General features: G+C 41.1%; 1 long non-coding RNA gene across 1 annotated transcript; it reads right to left on the bottom strand.

Annotated features, from left to right (window-relative positions):
• Positions 1-2,224: 2,224 nt before the first annotated feature.
• LOC128315415 (uncharacterized) lies at positions 2,225-15,414 on the bottom strand. The gene is made up of 3 exons (XR_008298157.1): positions 15,143-15,414; positions 7,855-7,933; positions 2,225-3,704 (listed from the first exon to the last, which is right to left on the bottom strand). It is a non-coding gene; the product is annotated as an uncharacterized LOC128315415 (long non-coding RNA).
• Between the last annotated feature and the right edge of the window lie 5,507 nt (positions 15,415-20,921).

The raw sequence follows: 20,921 nt of genomic DNA, 5'->3' as shown, positions 1-20,921 counted from the left end.
TTCTTAAGTGACAGCTCCTAAAGTTACTGAAAAGAGGAGAACATTTTTAGACCCTTTTATTCTCCAATTCATTGGAGTCACTTTCATTGGTTGAGAAAACTTGCCTGGCTTTTTTCTATAGCATGTGGATCAGTTATGAATTAAAAAGCAGCTGGATAAAAACATTGAGATGTAGAAGTCCTTAGGACTAGACCCATGTGCACTCTTACAAGTTATACAACTTGGTAAAGTCACTCAACCTCTTAGCTTCAATTCCTTTATCAATATAATGAAGGAATTGAGGTAAATGTTCTCTAATGTCCCTTCTGAATTTTAGAATGTGGTGGTTTCGTGATTTGTGCCTGTACAGGGAGAGAGACCTTAGAGATAAAACTTTGCCAGTTGTCTAGAAGAAAAATATTTTAATCAAGTATCCACCTGTCAGTGCTCTCTGCCTTCTCCATGCTCTGCCAGGTAAGACTGGGTTTCCGAAGATTTTCTTTCTCTTGTCTACCCCCATTCCTTTACACAGCTGCTTCCTGCCCCCCTCGAGAAGTCACTAACTCCCTTTGTGTTCAAGTTTCTCCATCTGTGAAATGCAAGGCTGAGTACCCATCAGCCTCCCAGGGGTATTCTGTGTCTGACTCCATTACAGAGCATTCACTATGCTAAGCATTATCTACAAGCTAAGTTTGGCATTTCCTTCCTTTCCTTTCTTGATCATAATTTGATCCTAACTTCCTTGGGAGCCTCTTGTCTTTACAATCTGTCAGTGGCTCTAATCCTGTTTTAACATAATTTCGAGCTATGGTGATGCTAATCATGTCATTGATAATGAGCCCGGGGGATTGCCAAGAGCCTTTTAAAAAGTGTGTTCCAATAGTGAAGAAAAGAGTCCAAAAGCAAAAACAAGACAAAACAGAAAAACCCACAGCAATAACACAGGAAAAAGGGCCCACGTAAATAAAAGAATTTACACGAGACAGGGTTGCCAGATAAAATACAGGACACTCAGTTAAATTTACATTTCAGATAAACGTAGAATAAATTTTTGGTCTAAGTGTGTCTCAGTCCCATGTCCATACTAAAAGGTCTTTTGTTGTTTATCTGAAATGCAAATTTAACGGGGTGTCCTGTATTTATACTTGTTAAATCTGGCAACGCTAACAAGCTTTCTGTTCAGGAGATAAGCTGAGTTTCCAGTGTGCAGCTGTGCTTTTTTTAGATCTTCCGATGCTAAACAGAGAAATACTCCAAAGCTGACCAGGGGAAGAGGTTGAAACTTCCCCATAGTTTTACCGTTAAAAAATAAGTGGGAACACAGTAGATACCATCATGCTGAACTTTTAGTGTCCATGGATATTTGGCCCTAGGAAAAAACAATAACAACAACAACAACAACAACAAAGACAGCTGGCATTCTGTGAGAAGTTGCAGTTCATGGACTTCAGTAAAAACTGCAAAAATTTTCTTAAGGCTATCAAAATTGTAGTCCTTGATGGATTCTGGAAACAGTACTGATAAACAATGAAAGGATGCAGTATTTTCAGAAAGACTGGGTTTCAAGCACATAGTGCCAGGAGAAAGCTGTACAATAGTGAGCACAGATTCTGTGATCCCGCTATTGAAGACCATGTAATAGTCTCTGAGCAAAAGGCCCCGGCAAGTCTCTGCTTGGGCGCGTGCTCACTGATACTCCCCGTGCCACCTCAGAACACCATCTGTGACATCTGTACCCCTCAGGGATGAGCTATGAGAAAGCTCAATTCATTAACGACTGTGACAATTAGAGAATCAGCTCCTTTCTTGCTTTGCATCAGTAAAAAGGAGTTTTCTCTAATGTTCTTGGGCAAATAAAATGGCCAGAGAAAGATGCAAAAAAAATAGAGAAGTATGATTGTCATCCGGTCCAGTGTCATTCAAAGTATGTTCTGTTGTCTGGTGCTGGTCTATGAACTATTTGTCACCATTCAGCGCCAGGAAAATTATAGAAACGTAGAGTAAGCACTTAGAAAACTTTATAGTATCCCACAGAGTAATATCAAGTCTGTGGAATGTAGTAATGAAAAATTGGGACTCACATTTTGTATGTCTTTTTTGTTATTGCTGGCTTCACTTTTCTAGTAATTTGTTTTTCTTGTTTTCCCCAAAGTATTTGTCATCAAAGGACTATCACATTGCAAGAGATGAAAGGCACACTACTTTTTGTGCCCATTTAGACAAATAAGAACTACAATAGCTTAAATTAATTTTTTAATGTTTATTTATTTTTGAGAGAGAGAGACAGAAAAAGAGTGTGAGTGGGGGAGGGACAGAGAGAGAGGGAGACACAGAGGGAGACACAGACACAGAGTCTGAAGCAGGCTCCAGGCTCTGAGCTGTCAGCACAGAGCCCAATTCAGGGCTTGAACTCATAAACTATGAGGTCATGACCTGAGCCAAAGTCGGACACTTAACCAACTGAGCCACCCAGGCGCCCCATATTAAAATCGTTATATTTATCAATTCAGACTTCCAATAAATAGTAAATACAAACCAGTTTGCTGGACATTGCAAATACAATGATGAATAAGACAGATACACTTCTGTGATTCCTGCCCTCACAGAGTACATTCCGGGACAGGACAGATAATAAAATCACAACAAAGTAGATAGAAAAATACATGATATGGGAACACACTGTAAAGGACTAACCTGGTCAAAGATTCTGAGAAATGTTCCCAGGGAAATTGTACAAGTTCTGTTAGGTACGTCTAGTCTGAAATTCAGAGAAGAGATTTGAGCCAGAGTACAAAGTGGAACATTCATCTGGAGATGCCACTTTAAGGCTTAGGGATGGAAGAAATTGCCAAGGTGGACAATATTAAGTAAAAAAAGAGGGGAGAACTGAGTCTTATTGGTCTAATAGCTGAAGGGGAAACTGCAAAGGAAATAGAAATAAAAGTAGCCAAAGAGGTGAGGAAGCAAGGAGATTGTGGAGTGTCTGGAGCAAACAAAGAGGATTTGGAAAAACAAAAACTGACACGGAACATTAAATGCTGCCAAGAGAACAAACAAGAACTAAAAAGTATGCATTGGGTTCACCAATGTGAAAGTCATTGCTTTTGGTGAGAGAGGCTCCTGGAATCTGGTGGTTAGAGGTAAGGAAGTGTTTCAGAAGCCAAAGTGCAGGGGGAAGTAAGGAGAAAAATATAGTGATGATAAACAACTTTTTCTAGAAATTTTACTGTGGAATAGAGGACAATGTAGGACTGTATTTGGAGGGAAATATGGGAAAAAGGAAATTTCATCTTACTTTTAAGATGAGATAGCAAATATAAAGGCTGACTCTAGGGATGGTGTAGCAAACGAAAGCTTGGAGACATAAGGAAGACAGTAGGGGTTAATCAGTGGCAGTTTCCAAGAAGGCTGGAGAAGAGAATTCCTGTGTGACTTAATACTCATCTATTTGTGATTACAAATGCCTGCTCTCTGCTAGATTCTCACCTCTTTGAGGATAGGAATCGCATTTGTATGGTTCATAATTCTCTACTTAGTGGCTGGCCCAGTGCTGGAACAGTCAGATGCTCAGGAAATAATTGAAGAGAACCAGACACCAGAAGAGGCTATTTGTCTGACACTTGGGGAGGCACCTCCTCCTCCTTGATGAGAAGGCATGAAAGAGGACTGTGAGGAGGAAGGGAGAAATGTGAGGAATTTTCCAACTGATATCTTTTATCTTCTCTCTGAAATGAAGAATAAAAAAAAAAAATAAGGAGTTAATAATGTAGAAGGCTTGAAGAGAATAATGTTTTCACACTGCTAATGTGAAACAAGATTTATAGGTAGAGAACCATCAAGGAGTAGCAAATGACAATCTGTGATGAAGACACAACTAAGTTGTGTTAGATGTTCATATATAGAACATACTTCTTCAAGTCAGAACTATCAAGGAAGTCATGAAGGAGAAAAAAACCTTCTTGTTGACTCTGAAAATTGTGTGTAGGAGAAGGAACAAGGCTATGGGATTGGGGGAGGAGCAGGCACAGAAGCTCAATGATAGAATTTGGCCTTTTGGAACCTATAGGAATCGTGGCTATATTGAGCTGAAGTTCCCTTTAGGCACTAAAATGAAAGAATTTGGGGCAAGGGGCAGGGGTGGGGAAAGGCAGGGGAGATTCATGAGCATCCTCAGCCATTTCATAAAATGCCTATTTTGCCTTAATTAAAGTTCCCCAACTTCATGCTAAATTCTTCTTTTTTGTTTGAGAACCACTGGCTTAGACAATGGTGATTTCATCCCTTGGCTGTTAAGTAAGCCCCAACAATGTCTTTCATAATATCTCCTTGCTCTTTATTTTGGGCTTTCCTGTCAAATTTCATAGCTTCCTTTACATCCACCTATTTCACTCTCATACTGCTGGTATACCAGATGCTCCCTTAATTTACTGGAACTTCAGTTCCCATGACATTTTTTTTTTTTCCTCAGTTGGTCCCTACTGTTCAATGTCTACCTAGGCAAAACTCCATTGTAATCACTTCAACTACTTTCACCAGTACCCCAATTTCTAGACTGTTTACCACCCTCTACCTACATATTCTAAATCTTGCCTCAATCCAGCAATTTGACTCTTCTGCGACTACAGAAAACTGATGAAGAAAATTGCTCAACTATAAAGGATGAGAGTATTCACATTCACATTAACATCCAAATGCTGCTTGGAAATACTCTCATCTTACTCTAATTTCCCTTGGTATTTCTATTCCTCATTACTTTCCTCTTAATTCTTGCCATGCTGCTATTTTCTGTCAGAAAGTAGTCTTATAATTTCATTAAAAAAAAGAGAGGCCATACTACATCATTCCACTTTCCTTCAAGAAACTCATTTTCCCTACCTCCATCCCTGCCCTGCTCTATGTACAATACATACATGTACACATGCACCATGTACCTGCAAACGTATCCTCACCCCACCCTATCTTTACTTGCTCTCCTTCTCCCTCTGTAAAAGATATTTCTTCTCTTGCCTTCCTAGAGCCAATCCTTACATTTGCTTTTTGATTCAGCTATTACTGCCTGCATTCATTTTCTATTGCTGCTGTAAGAAATCACCATAAATTCAGGGCCCTAAAACAACACAAATTTGTTCTCTTACATTTCTGGAAGTAAAGGTCTGAAATCAATTTCACAGGCTAAAGTCAGATTTTGGCAGGGTTGGTTCCTTCAGGAGGCTCTGGGGGAGAATCCATTTCCTTGTCTATTTCAACATCTAGAGACCAACTCCACCGCCTTGGTTTATGGCTCCTCTCTCACAGCATCAACCTCTTGTTTACATCATCAAATCTCCCACTATTCACATTGGGTCTCTTACCTCTGTCTTATAGCGATGCTTGTGATTACATCATGCCAATCTAGATAATTAAAGATAATTTCCTTACTCTCAAGACTCTTAATCACATCTGCAAAGTCCCTTTTTCCATGTAAGGTAACTTGTTCACAAGTTCCAGAAATTAGGACAGGACATCTTCATATTATTCTGTCCACCCCACTATCTCTTCTAGAATTTTGCTTCATGGAGTCCCCTCTGTTCTCCTGCATCCTCACTATTTCCCTGCTGGATCTATCCTCCCAGCTAGTAAACCTGCTTAACTGTTTCTTATCTTATTTAGGTACAGTCATTGACTCCTTTTTCTTTTTACTATGATGATCTGTTTGCATGATCTTATTTCACTCCCTAATTCTATCTATTGCTTATGAAAAAATGACCTCCAAATTTGTAATTTTCCAGTCTATCCAACTGCCCACTGAGAATCTCCACCTGCATGGCCTAAAGGTATCTTAAACTCAGCATGTCCAAAACTGACTGTGAAAGCTGCTTTTCTCATTCCTCTAATTTCTGGCTCAGTTATCGGTGTCTCAGTTAGCTAAACTGAGCAAGAGAATCACTTTTAAACTGTACTCTTCCCCTCTGCATTTAATTGTCCTCTGTGGTGAATATAATTGTGGATCTTTGCTTGCTCAATATCTATTCCAATCTCCTTTTACTGTTTCTTCCCATACTAAAAAGGCTTAAAAACTAAACAATGACATTTCCCAGAAGCCCTTGAAGCTAGATCTGATGGTGATTCAGATGCACTTGTGTGAGGCTTGATTCAAAATTGAGTTTAGAAGGAAGAGAAGCAGGCCACTAGGCATACATTTTGCTGGTGCACATTAAACAGATAACATGGTTGTTCTAGCAAATTCCAAAATCATCACATGATATTTATAATCAGAGCAAGAGAAACAATTCCCTTGGCAGCCTAATTCTGCTGTGACAATGAGAATTATTTCTGGAAGTTCAAGCTAGAATCTAAATCTTTAACCCTTCCAAACATTCCACAAACCATTTATATTCTGTTTAAAATATAAAACAAAAAAAACCTTTCTGCTTTAACTGGCCATAGTGGATTTGTTCTCTGTAACTGAACCCTGACAAAAATAGTTACAAAATTATATGGGTGTTTATTCCTAAGTATATGTTATATTGTTTTATGTGTATTCATTGCCTTAGTTTGGGCCCTTACAGTTTCTTGTTTGGGCTGTTACCACGACTTCCTAATTGGTTGAGCTAATCCTGTATCTCCACAGGCCTTAACTGCTTCAAAGGTACTTCATTAATTGGGGTTACACCCCAAGGTCTTTATGATGGTAGGCACATTCTTCATTTACCAGCTCCTGCACATCTGTCCAACCTCACTTCCTACCAAGCTTACATGCTTATTTTATGCTTTAACCATCAGGTTCCAAACACAACTCACTAGGTTGTGGTTGTGTGATTCCCTCTCTGTGTCCATCTCGCAGACACCTAAGTTGCCTTCAAGGTCCAGTTCCAATATATCCTTTTTTTTTGGTAAAACCTTCCTTGACTCATTTTGACAGAGGTAGAGACCTCTTCTTCTGTGCATTGCCTTATTATGTATCTGCTACTGTTTGTCCTCTTAAGGCCTCATTTAATTCAGGAAGCATGCACATTCATCTTTTTATTCCTGTACCCATCAAGGACCTAAATCCACATGGAAAATACACCCTCAACAAATGTTTGAGCAATGAAAATATCAGTTACAGAAAATAGAATAAAATAGGAGAGTAGCAGTCCATTCCCCACTATCAATAAATATTTATCAAATACCACCTAAGTTAGAGTCTAGAAATATGATGGTAAAAAGACATTCTTTCTTAGCGCTTATAGTCTGGGTGGGAGATAGTTAAAAAACAAATAAAACATTAAAAAAAAAAAAACCAACAACTGGTAATAAGTAATAAATACCCTAGAAGAAACAAGGGGATGAAGAAGATCTGAAACTCTGAGATTACTAAAGAGAATTTCAGCTTAGGAGGGACAAAATTAAATTTGCATGTATCCATGGTTTAAAAGGAAAGCTTTAAACCTTTTGTAAAGTTCCTTATATCCTCCCTGGAGCTGAATTCTCCAAATGGTTGCCTTGTTCCCCCAACCCTAGGCTCACTGTCCTCACAGAGTCTGTACTTCTTCCAGTATTCCCTCTCTTTTTGGTAACCCCCTATCCTTGCTTCAGAATGAAGTTTCCTTCTTGGTTCTCCAAGGTTGAATTAGTCCAGAATGATGTCTCTGGGCTTCTGTAGGACAGACCAGCATGGGGGCAAAGTCAAGTCCTGACTCTCTTGAGATTTCCATCTCTAAGTAGATTATGTGAATACCTCTCAACTTTCTAATTGCTTAGTGGATGTTGGTTAGATGGCTTTCTCTCCTCCTCCCTACCCCCCTGCCCCCCCCCCCCGTCACACACACATACCTACCAAGGGTAAATATTAATTCTTAGAATTTAAGCCATAATAAAATAAAGAAACTTTTTGTTCAAAGGCATATAACTTACCAGATTGCCTCTCTCAAAGTAAAGCTAGGATTTCCCATTGTTACTGAGCATCTTCTATGTCCCAGGTATGTGCTTCATGCTGGGGATACAAAAACAAGTACCAAATAGTCCCTTCTTTCAAATACTGACAGTCTCATCTACCTTGGAAAGATTTTTGAATCTCCAACCTTTTCTCTCCATCTCTACTCCCTTGTCTGTCTTCATTGCTTACCTGGAACAGCTTCAACAGCTTCCCCTGGCTTCCCTAAACTTAAGGTTCTATTTCATTTTCTTTTCTAGTACTTGTTAAAGTAGACCTTATTTTATTTTTCAAGTCTGTTTCCCCATCTAGACTGTAAGTTCTTTGAGAGAAAGGGTCCAGTTTTGCTCACCTTTTCTACTTCTAACACAATACTCAGCAGATAATGATGCTCAGTAGATGTTTTCTAAGTTTATTTATTTATTTTGAGAGACAGAGTGTGTGCACTCAGGGGAGGGAGGAGGGGCAGAGACAGAGATTCCCAAGCAGGCTCCGTACCTTCACTGCAGAGCCTGACTCCGGAACCCATGAACCCTGAGATCAAGACATAAGCCAAAATAAGAGTCTGACACTCAACAGCTCAACCGACTGAGCCACCCAAGCGCCCCAGTAGATGTTTTTCTGAATCAGCATCTCTTTAGTTCAGAAAAGACCATCCAAGTGACAATCAGTAAATTTCTAAACTCCTGTTAAATATTTGAGACAAATATGAACCATCTTTTTTGCTGTTGGGAAAATGGAGTTTCTAGGAAAAGAAGCAAAGCAATCACTTGCAATTGTAGTCTTCCTTTCAGAGCTCTTTCCTATGTAAAAGAATTTTGTAAACAGTAAAGAATGATCTCTATGTAAATGAATATCCTTATTATATTAATCCTGAGACATAGCTGTGGAATATGTATTTTAAGTATTCTTGTGTTTTTAAGTATCCTCATTTCACAAATGCAGGTACTGAGAAATACATTAGTGAACGACTTTAGCCAACCAGCCACTCAGACCAGGGCTCAGTTCTTCTGATGCAAGCAAGCACTGTGAGATCTCTCAGTAAATTGTTTTTTGTGGGGTTTTTGTTGTTGTTGTTGTTGTTGTTTTTATTTGAGTTGCCGATGATTTTCTTTAGACTTCCTACCAATGGGTAAAAGAGCCCAAGAGGAGGGAGGAGTCATATGACTGAGGCTTGACTTGGTTCTGACTGGCTCTGGGTTTGATCCAAGTCCCAAAGTCACAGTACTTTCTATGTTAGTCGTGGATCACATGAAATAGTACATGCCTAAGTTCTGCAGTCTGTGAGGACTCTGTGCAGCACCTTTTCTGTTTTCTCCCCAGACCTTGTAGATCACTTGTGATAGTTGCTGTGTTTTCTCCTGGCTTTAAGACACCAAATTGGAAAAGATGAATTTAATGCAAGACACTATGAATGCTTAATGCTAATGCTAATGCATGCTAAATGCATGCTAAATATATATAATACACATTATATATATTTACAGATTTATATGCTATAACGATATATAATATATATATATGATGAGACTATAATAAAAAATAAAAGAAAGTAGAATACAAATACCCCAAAAGGACGAGTGATTCTTTTATTCCAAGTCTTTTTTTTTTTAAGATTATTTATGTACCTTGAGAGAAAGAGAGAAAGAGAGAATGGGGGGGGTAGGGAGAGAGAGAGAGAGAGAGGGAAAATCCCAAGTAGATTCCACACTGAAAGCACAGAGCCTGACTCAGGGTTTGAACCCACGAACTGTGAAATCGTGACCTGAGCAGAAACCAAGAGTTAGCCGTTCAACCAATTGAACTACCCAGGCACCAAGTCTCTCAATAACACAAAGAAAAAACACTTGCCTTTTTGCAGTTTCCCTCCTTTTTATCACTCCAAACATAAAATAAATATAGAGTTCTAAATACATGGCTAATAAAGGCCATTTAAACTTGAATCAAATGCATTTGTACCAAAAATAACTGAATATTTGCCTTTCAGTTATATGGATCCTGCTCTGTTCGTCTTTTCCTAAAAAGATCTGTACATTAAGTTGCTGACATTTGAATGGTAGCTGAAGCCAGTTTTGAACTGCATTTCAGTTCATGTTATAATGATTAATTGTGGCTTAATAAATTAATAACATCAAGTTAATACTTTCTTAGAGATTTGAAAAATCGCAGACGTCAGTCTTTAGGAAAAATCCCTTTAACTTAGTCCATCATTTCATATCTAACCAGTGATGTTCAAAGTCCTGACCGAATTCAGAATCTCTTCACAACTATCCACACAAGTACTTGAGGGGGTAAGTTTTTAAGCCGAATGCATCATGTATGTCTGAATAAAAACCCAAGGAACTTTTCCCAAAGTGTAGTTACACATCCCGCTCTCCCGTTCGCCAATGTGATCGCCTAAAACCTAGTGAGTTTCCGAAGCTGTAGGACCAGCCACAACTTCTTTGTGAGGCCAAGAGTCCCACTGCCCTGCCGCACCACCCCAATTCAAGGGCATGTCCCGAGGCAATGCCTGTGTCCTTTCGGGCTGAAAGCTTTATTTGTCTGCAGTTCAGCTGAGACCCCAGAGACAGAGCCGCATTGACAACCCACCCACTCTTCAAGGGGGTCACCTGTTGCCTCACCCAGGTCAGGGGAGGTCAGCTTCTCAACAGGAATTTTTAAAAAAGAGGCAGGCACGGGTCTGTCCATAAAAGGATCTCTTTGAGGTTGGTAAAAAAAAAAAAAAAAAAGAAAGAAAGAAAGAAAAAGAAAAAGAAGAAAGGCAGGGAATTTTGTGTTCCCAGTTAGACCCTCTGGAACAAGGCCGCCTGAGAACAGGCCTGTGAGCACTTCTTATTGGAGGCCAGCCAGCGGAGGCAGCCCAGACGATTTTCACAGGACCTCTTGCTGCCACCGCTCACCCACGACAGCCTAAATTGGAGTCAGGGCGGCCACCTCCTGGCCCCGCCCCCCACCCCCACCCTGGACGTCTGCTGAGCAGCACAGGGCTTTACTGGAGCAGCTGCCTCCTGACAGGATCAAGTAATTTAGGGTCAAGGACAGGAAACCAGATTCACACAGACAAGCAAGATGAAAAACTGACATTTGCTGATGACCATATGGAGCCTTCACTCTTCTTTGCCTCCTTCCCTCCTACTGAAAAGGTCAAGAAATCCACTCCCGAAACCCTTTCTCACACAATACCCCTCTAACTCAATATACCTGCTGAATAAGAATTCAGGCACATTCTGACACAAGTGGCAGGCCTTGTGCAGTTCCCGGGACTGTGGTTTATGTCCCTTTGCCTCCTTCTCTTCCCTCCAGAGACCTCGGGCACATTTAAGTGAACAGCCCAGTGTGCTGGGCTTGCACAGCGTGGGAAATCAGGGGCGAGGGCTGATGTGGGCAGCGCTCAGCCTGCTGTGGGAAGGAACCACCACAGTTGCTGCAGGCTCATTGCTAGAGAAGAGAAAAGAGGCTGCCTGCTCCTGCCTCCCTCCCCCAGCATCAGAGAATCTTTCAAAGGAGAGGTGCCTTACAGCTCAGTGGAACCCCAGGGCTTGCTCTCTCCTATGTCCTCCTTCCTGCCCCCACTCCACTATGACAACCATGCGTTTAGAAAGTTAGAATTAGGGGCATCTGGGTGGCTCAGTTCATTAAGTATCCGACTCTGACTCTTTGATTTTGATCAGGTCCTGATCTCGCGGTTTGTGAGATCAGATCAAGCCCCACATGTTGGGCTCTGCGTTGACAGCACAGAACCTGCCTGGGATTCTCTCACTCCCTCTCTCTCTGCCCCTCCCCTGTTCTCACTGTCTCTCTCTCCCTCTCTCAAAATAAATAAATTAACTTAAAAAAAAAAAAAAGATAGTATTTGAGAGTATCTGAGAGTTCAGAAACCAAAAAGTAAACATGTGAAATTAGAAAGAGCTTGGCCAGACTTTCAGGGCTAACCCACCCTTCTTATTCCCAAATAGCTAAACCTCCCCTTGCCTCCAAAAACTGTCTGAAACAGAACAATTTTCTTTACTGCATTGCTTGAGATTTGTTGTTCCCACTTTTATATTTTATTTATTAAAAAAAATTTAATATTTATTTTTGACAGAGAGACAGAGTGCAAGCAGGGGAGGGGCAGAGAGAGAGAGAGGGGGACACAGAATCTGAAGCAGGTTCCAGGCTCTGAGCTGTCATCCCAGAGCCTGAGGCAGGGCTCGAACTCATGAACCATGAGATAGTGACCTGAGCCGAAGTCAGACACTTAACTGACTGAGCCACCCAGGCGCCCTTCCACTTTTATATTAAAAAGAAAAAAAAAATGTGAATACCTCTAGAAAAACCTGAATGTGCTGCAGTATTTCATGCCTCAGTCTTTGGCCTCATGCTCTGTTTTCTGTCTCCACAGGGCAAGGATGCTATCTTGCCTTTCTCCAGGCCCAGCTCAAATATCCCCTTCTCGGTGAAGCCTGTTTCGTGCCCTCAAATTCTCCCTCTTCTCTGCACTCTGTAATGCAGTTATTCTATACTCTGAAGGTACCACTACTACTTAGTTTTCATGAAATTTTTTAGCTACCACCAGTGAAGCATGGATTTTAAGGCTCTTCTCCAGGCACTGCAGCATGGAAACTTCACCGGAATCCTTAACCCAATGTCCCTGTGGCCAACCCCAGGCATTTGTGGGGTGGCTGGGGGACACTGCGGCTAACAACGCTGTCGGCTGGAGCTCACAACCTTGGCTTCATTTGATCAATACTCTAAAACAAGCCCCTTAGTGGCTCTAAGCGACCCAGATCCAAGCACAATTAAAGGCGAGTCTACTCACTATCATGGGGAATGTAGATTTGGGACCATGGCTCTCAGAAACAAACCTATCCAAGAAGATCCAGGAGGAAAACAAAAGAACCCCAGCATCATCCACAACACAGCCTCTTGTGGCACCAAGTCTTTATTAGATTTGGTGTGTGTTCTTTTGGAATCTGCACATGTTTTATTGTTGTTTGTTCAAGCCTGAAGCAGTCTTGTCTCTCTCAGCCTGCTCGCTCGTCAGAGGCTGATGGATGCCAGTTACTGTTCAGCTGCTGGTAGATTGCTATTTGAACGAACCACATCTGAGGGTGCTGGTGCTGGTAAAGCATCTTTTTAGTTGAATAATGTAAGACAGCACATTTGGGGAGGTGGAAGTCGTGCAGTGGTAGCTCAGAAGGAAGACAAAGAGGAAACAGACCACTGACGCTGGTGGGAACCAGGGTGGTATGAGGCGTCCCGCACGTAGAGACAAAGATCCCAGTAAATTACCACGATGCCAAACAGAGGGCCCCGCCAGACACGATGGAACCGCATCCCTCCTTTGTCCAACATTTGAGAGGAAAATCACAGTATGTGCTTTTGTCATGTTCAGCCAAGAGAATTAAAAGACATGCTTAGTTTCTCTTTAAAACCTTTGCCGAAGGGATGGATTACAGCCCTCCCTCTTTGCTGATTCACTTGGTCATACCTAGTCGCATCACACCAAAAGGAAGTGAGCACTTTGTGTGCATGGTTTTGTGCAAATTTCCTTATCAGTTGCTTGTTGTTTTAATTGAGAAACAGGGAAGGAAAGGTGGGGTGCACCTGGACTTTTCTGCGCTGCAAGCTCTCAGGTATTTTACAAAAACACATTGCAGACACCAGGGATCTTTTAGGCTATTGAATAAGTTGTAAGAATCTCCTGAGCTTGTTCTAAGTTCCAATTCCTTCTTCTGCCTGAGATAATCTCATTTATGAACTTGAGATCATGTTGAAGAGACATAAAGAATCTTCAAAGTTTACTTAAACAAAACTCATACAAGATGCTTAGGGTCTGCTGAAGAAAACAGTATTCTTTCGAACTTACAAATAATAAAGGTTGTGAAAATGTTTCATGAATAAAAGGATGTTAATGTCTTATAATGATGAGAAATTGCCTTTGGAAAAATTCAAGTCATGGCTTTGACAATAAAGCATGAAATATACTTTAGATTTATAATGCCCCATTGGCTATCTGCAGAAGGTGAAGTATGCATAAAAAGCCAAATTGATGCAAGGCTCCCCTCAAATGCTGGAAGAGGAAAAGTACAGAGAATAGAGCTGTGTTATAAAACCCTGGGGTGGTCTTCCTCAAAGCAGTCCCCAAAAGGCTCAAGATGACTTTGGAACATAGTAAAACTTAAAACAAAGGAAACCAAATAAAATCTGCAGAATCATTGCATGGTAGGAAGCCAAGGCTGGGAATTTAAGAGCTGTGACCTCTGGCCATCCCTGATGCCATCCTCTGCCTTTGTGACCCCCAGTCTTGTCCCATATAACATTCCATCTCTGAGGTGCCTTGGTGACATTCATTCATTGATTTATGTATTCAATTTTTTTCAAGAAATGTTTACTTGAGTGCCCACTATTTCAGCGCCCTGTGCTGGGTGTTGCTGGATTTACATGCATTTCTCGCATGTTCCTTACAATCCTACACTATGAAGTAGGTGTGGTTGTTGCTTCAACTTACAGATGAAAAAACAGACTTTGGCCAGTTTTTCCAAGGACACAAATCTATGAAAAGATTTGCCTGGGATACAAATTCAGGAGCCCAGGTTTTAACCACAACACAACCTTAAGTAGAGGTATAACCAGCCCTCAGGAAACCCTCCACGAGGGGAGGAGACAAAGCATAGCTTGTACACGTGCAGATACAACCCAATGCATTGTCCTGTGAGAGAACAAGAGCTTGAAGTTCAAGGAAGTGGGCTAGAAGGGGGAAATCACCAATGACTGAGGTAACTGTAGGTAGCTTCAGAGGGAGGTAGGATTTGAGCTGTGTGTTGAAGGATACAGAAGATTTTAGAACTGTATCATAATCATACATCAAACCTAACTAAAACAGAATAACCTGTGATTGTCCTGCTCTTTCTTTCTCTTTTTGTTTTTCTTTTAATTTAAAACTTTTTTTTTAATGTTTACTTATTTTTGAGAGAGAGAGAGAGAGAGTGAGCTGGAGTCGGGCAGAAAGAGGGAGACACAGAATCTGAAGCTGTCAGCTCAGAACTTGGTACAAGTCTCCAACCCACGAACCGTGAGATCATGACCTGAGCTAAAGTCAGACACTTAACTGACAGAGCCACCCAGACACCCCTGTGTTGCTGTTTCTTATACCTCAGTCCTGGAGTCATTTTTCAGCTGCCCCTCACCAAGTCTTTGACTAAAACATTTGAAAAGACTCATGAATTCATTTCTCCTTCTCTTCCTGCAACTGCTAAATTGATTCAAAGCCTGGTTATCCCTTACCTGGAACACATCTGCATTAGAATTCTTCCTCCTCTGCTCCAGTGCTCCTCACTGCTAGGGCAGGATGACATGGCCTTCCTACTCACCGCTGGGGTCCAAAACTAGAAGAGCACCTGCCAAGGCCAATAAATAGGAAGTTCATGTGATATGCCAGGCATGTAGATTATGAAGACATACTAGGATCTGTCCCATGATCTTTACCTGGAAAACTAATGGAAATAAGAGCAGCAGGCTGGGTTATTGACTGTTAAGCCATTGTTTTGGGCTTAAGAGGTATTCGGAGCAGAGAAAACCTAATTTCCATCTTCACATGACTGCAGTATTGTTGTGAGCCAAAGCACAGACATGTGATGGAACAGTGCTACGAGGGCTGCAGAAGCTGGATGAGTGACACACATTAGACCCAGGAGAGTTGTTCTGAAGAGACAGGTGCCACTCACAGCTGAGATGTCCCATTCCCAGAAATTTGGGTTTGAGCAAGAAGCTCAATTAAATTTAAATTTAAATTTAATCAGGATTTAAATTTAAATTTAATCAGGATTTAAATTTAAATTTAATCAGGATTTAAATTTAAATTTAATCAGGATTTAAACCAACAGAAAGAAGTATAAAACGTATTTCAAGGGAGAGAATACATACTTATTCCAGCATTACTCAAAATGATGCCATTAAGCTTGTCATTAAAAAAGAGGTAGGAGGTTAAGTGCTCAAGGGATTAAACACAAAAGTGAACCGAAATCTTCCCCACAGGACCTCTTAGAAATACTAAATGGTAATATGCCTTGTGAGGGAAACATACAGTATACATATACGTATATATGGTGCATGTACTTATATGATATGTATGTGATAGTATATACTATTATCACATGTAACATGGAGTCCAGAGGAAGATCAGGCTTCAGGGATGGTTGGTTGGGTGACTGACAATAGCAGGTAAGATCCAGCTTCCTTCCATATCCCTGCTCTGGTATCCACAGCATTGAGGCTGGTTTTCCTCAAAATCATGAGTTGACTATCAGTAGCTACTGGAACCAACACCTCCCTGTTCATACTCAGCAGGAACATGGTTCTCTTTCCCAAAAGGTTCAAGGAAACTTTACCTTGTGTCTCACTCACTGGTCCAAACTGGTTTAGGCTCGCCTATCCTCAGCTTGATCACTGGCAAGGGGATGGATAGCCAGGATTGGCTAGAAAATGTGCACTACACACACCTTGGAAACCCAGGCCTTCATTCATTCATAATTTCAACATTTCATCTCTCCTTCCAAACTCTATTAACTGAGTACCAACAGTGCTTCCAAGTTACCAATCTCTTCCCTTAGGAAGCGCACCATCTGGTGAGAGAGGAAACTAATGCTGCACTGTAATTTGTGCACAGAAAGCATTGGGGGGTCCAGTTGAGGAAGCCTACAGAGGACTTCACAGGATGGGTAACTTCTCTGCTGGGAAGAGAGCGACAAATAGAAGAGCCTTCCATGTGGAAATTTTATCTTGGTGCTCTTGGGGGAAAACATACAATTTGATGAAAGGACATATAAAGAGAAGACATTGAGAAAGAACACTAGAGGAGAAGGAGCAGTAGTGCTGATGAGATTAAAAAGAAAGAATGTCTGAAGGAAGAAATGCGGCGCAGTAAGGTAAATGAGAAGAAGACCAATGACAATTTATGAAATGTCTGGCACAGTAAATTGTAAACTTCTCAACAGATGAGGAGCCTGAGACTTAGCTAAGTTCCCCCCAGGGCAGGTAACTAGTAAGGAAGGGGCTGCTATGGACCGTATGCTCGTGTCCTCCCCAAATTCCTATGTTTAAACCCTAAAAATTCATACGTTGAAGTCACCTCAGGATGCGATGGTATTTGGAAGTGGGATCTCTGGAAGGCAATTCGTTCATGAAGGTGGAGCCCTTGTGAGAAGATGAATGCCTTTATAAGAGGGGCCATGAGGGAGTTTGCTTTTTGTCTCTTTCTCTGCTCTCTGCCATGTGAGGACCCAGCAAGATGATTGCCATCTGGAAACCAGGAAGAGGCTTTCCACAGAACTCAGCCACGTTGGCACCCTCGTCTCAGACTTGCCAGTCTCCAGAGCTGTGAGAAATTAGTTTCTATTGTTTCCGCCACCCAGTCTACAGTCTCTTGTTACAGCAGCTGGAACTAGCTAAGATGGGAACTGAGTCAGGATTTGCATCCAGGGAAGGCTAGCTCCAGAACACACACTCTTTTATATATTACCATATCGTCCAGTAAAAATGGTGAATGGATTTTGAAAATTAGAAATGCAGTGTCAGTAAAGGAGGAGGTGAGAGGCCGAATGGGGACGCAGGGAAGACAGAACCGCGGGCACCTGGGCTGAGGTACTGGAAACGCGATGAAGAAACTCACACCCAGCCCAGCAGCACTGGCTTTATTGCTATTCTGTCTTTTGCCAATGTCTTTAAAATTGTGTCAGCAGCTGTCTCTGGGGCTCTTTTTTCTCTCCTGATGCAATTTTCACACCTTCTCTGCAACTCTTCAGCTAATCCTAGGCTTACTTATTGGTGCTTCTTCCTTCCTTTACTACATCCTCTTCAGAGGGTTTGTCTTGCTCTAATTGTGAGCACCCTCACGTTCACATGCCTACGCGTCATAATTTTGTTCCTTATTGTTTCATTCTGTGGACTTTTGGAGACCGAGTCAATAATCTAAGCTGGAGATGTTAGTCACTTAGCTCAGAACTTGTGGCTTCTAGCCCAGTGGGTTATAATTTTGGATGCACACGTTGAATCAACCAAAAGCCTTTAAAAAAATGCAGATTCCTAGCTCCTGTCCCAGACCTCCTAAATAGGAATCTCTGAAGATGGAGTCCAAATATTCCTATTTTTAAAAGTTGCCCAGGTAAACCCATGCAACTGACCCGGCACTGGTCCAGGGCCCACTACTGGGAGCCGTGGCTCTAGCTGCTGAGTCACTCTCCTATTACTTAGTCTCTGCTGTTTTCTGGGCTTTGAGCTCAAAGCAGAATAACCCTTGACCACAGATATTTTGTTACTGTATCTCTTTGCTTACAGAGTCACCTCCCATGGCTTGGGAACATTGTGGAAATGATCTTAGGTTGACCCAGTATTTACTGCAATTTTAAAGTCATATCATAATTATATCTTATCTGTCTCCTACACTTCCTTGTCTGGAGCCCAAATCTCTTCTCACTGTTCATGACAAGACGTAAACTGCTCATGTCTTGTCTTAATCCAGAAAGGAGCATTATTCTGTATGGGTCTATTCTTGTAGTCATTTAAAACCAAAGTCAGTTATCTCTGCCTTTATTCATTTAGTCATTACCATCTTTCTCATACTCCCAATGCAGGTGCTTGATCCCACTGGTTATCATGGCCCACTCTTTGTCTCTAAATCCATCTTTTCTTCATCTGAGCTATATATGGCTCATACCGTATAACAGCAAACATTGGGATGGTGGAAATCTAGTGGGTTAGGATGGGAAGCAGAATCACTACATGATCCTGGGGGAGCCTAGGATTTTTAGTTACTTTCTAGTGAGAGTTTTTAGTTCATGGAAATGATGCTTGGAAGTTGAGCGGTTAGGGCCTTCTTTGCAGATCTCTAGGACGGAAGTCAAAGTCTGAGGTCATTTCCTAGGGATGCAGGGGAGCTGAACCGGAGCCTTGGAAGCTTCACTGTGATCAACATTCCTGGGAAAAGAAGCCTGGACAAAGTTCTGTGATTTCTGAGCTTCTAAAAGGGATGGATGAAACAAGAACAAGAACAAGAACAAGAACAAGGAGTGCTGAGGAATGAGAACCGGCACTGTGAGGGAGAGGCTCTGTGCTCTGGTAGAACACCACAATCCAGGAGCACCTTGGTGGCTCAGTTGGTTGAGTGTTCGACTTCAGCTCAGGTCATGATCTCACGGTTTGTGAGTTTGAGCCCCGCATCGGGCTCTGTGCTGACAGCTCAGAGCCTGGAGACTGCTTCCAATTCTGTGTCTCCCTCTCTCTCTCTTTGTCCTTCTCCCCCTCATGCTCTGTCTCCTTCTCTCAAAAGTAAATAAACATTAAAAAAAAATTTTTTTTTAAAGAAAAGAACACCACAATCCAGGTGAAAGTCTAGAGGCCAGTGGTACTTGTAGAAAAACCAAATTCCGGGTCACCTGGGTGGCTCAGTCGGTTAAGTGTCCAACTTTGGCTTAAGTCATGATCTTGTGGCTCATGAGTTCAAGCCTGGCATCGGCTGAGTGCTGACAGCTCAGAGCCTGGATCCTGCTTCGGATTCTGTGTCTCCCTCTCTCTCTGCCCCTCCTCTACTTGTGCCTCCCCCACCAACTCTCTCAAATGTAAACATTAAAAATTAAAAAAATAAAATGAAAAACAAATTCCAAGCCCTTTGCATATGGTACTAAATGAGTTTAATGTTTGTTTAGCTACTGTGTGTTGAGGGAGTATAGTGGGAAGGACCAGGTCTGAGAGAAGCAAGAAAAGGGATGAATCTGCAGAATGTGCAACAAGAACCCAGGAAGGCCCTCAAGGACTTTGAGGGCCTTCAGTTCTTGAAGTCCTGTCTAGTGAGTGCTTAGTACTCATGGAAACAATTTTTGATTAGACTTTGCTCAGTTTTTCTACTACTAATCGACAATCAAGAATTTCCCTTTCAACAGCTGTGACATCTGTATGCCTTTTTTAAGTTATAGGAGAATTCTACATGTGCCTTTGGGGGTATGAAAAGTTTAGAACACTTGCATTTCCATATTTGCATTTTATGCATTATCCGTTTGTGGAAACTCCATGTGACCATGCCATAACAGATGTCATTTTAGCTTCATTTTCACTTCTTCTGGAATTGTTTGTTCACTCCCCTTGATTTAATACTAATTTCAATGTACAAGATATGCAGTGTCATCCAACCAAAAGAATATTTAAAAATTATCCCATTGCCCTGGTAATGAAAAAATGATTATCATGTGCTAGATCGGAATTTATATACAAATAAAGTATCTTTAAACATATATGCAACAATTCCCACCTCCAAACTCATGGGACCAGACTAGAAATGATTCTTGGTTTCAGCACATCAGTGGTCTTAAGATCAAATAAAATGTGGCTGAAAATTGGAAAATTAAGCATCTAAAATGAAAATGTTTCCCTTTTTCCCTTTTAAGAAAGTGCTTTGTTTATTTCATTCAAATGGAACAGGGAATTCCTATACTCAACCACCACAATGCTCCTAATTTGTTAAAGATGTTTCTTCTTATGATGGGGAATCATCAGATGCAAGAATGTCAAAGCTAACCTAGGGTTTATTACAAAAATATAAATTGCCCAATGACCTCCCCACTTCCTCTCCTTTTGGTTTCTTTATGAATGAACTCTTTGGAGAGGAACATTGTAAAGATGCTCTCAGATCTCTTGATGATATGGAACCAAACCACAGAATTAAAGTGTTCTCTAGTCCATAATAATTTTCCTCTTGATATCCTTAAACTCTAGATTAAACCAGTGAATCTTTTGCATTCATTTAATAAAGGATGAAAGAGTCTTAACAGTGTACAATGTATTAGCAGGATTTAATTTTTACAAAAGATCTTTATTTTTAAACTATGGCAAAAGTTAGTCATTTTCAATTAAGGAAAAAAATAGATTGAACACAGCTTTAAACACATGCAGCAACTGGGGCAACTCAGTTGTTCAAAAACAATGTAAATCCAGGTAGCTGAAGATGAAACGTTTCTGGGCTACTCAATGGTAAAGTCACTTACCATTATCACAGGCACAATTTCAGAAGATAAAT

This window comes from Acinonyx jubatus, chromosome B2 (genome assembly GCF_027475565.1).
Source record: "Acinonyx jubatus isolate Ajub_Pintada_27869175 chromosome B2, VMU_Ajub_asm_v1.0, whole genome shotgun sequence".
NCBI lineage: Eukaryota > Metazoa > Chordata > Mammalia > Carnivora > Felidae > Acinonyx > Acinonyx jubatus.
Note: the sequence above shows the minus strand (reverse complement) of the source record. Positions and strands in the feature narration are given on the sequence as shown.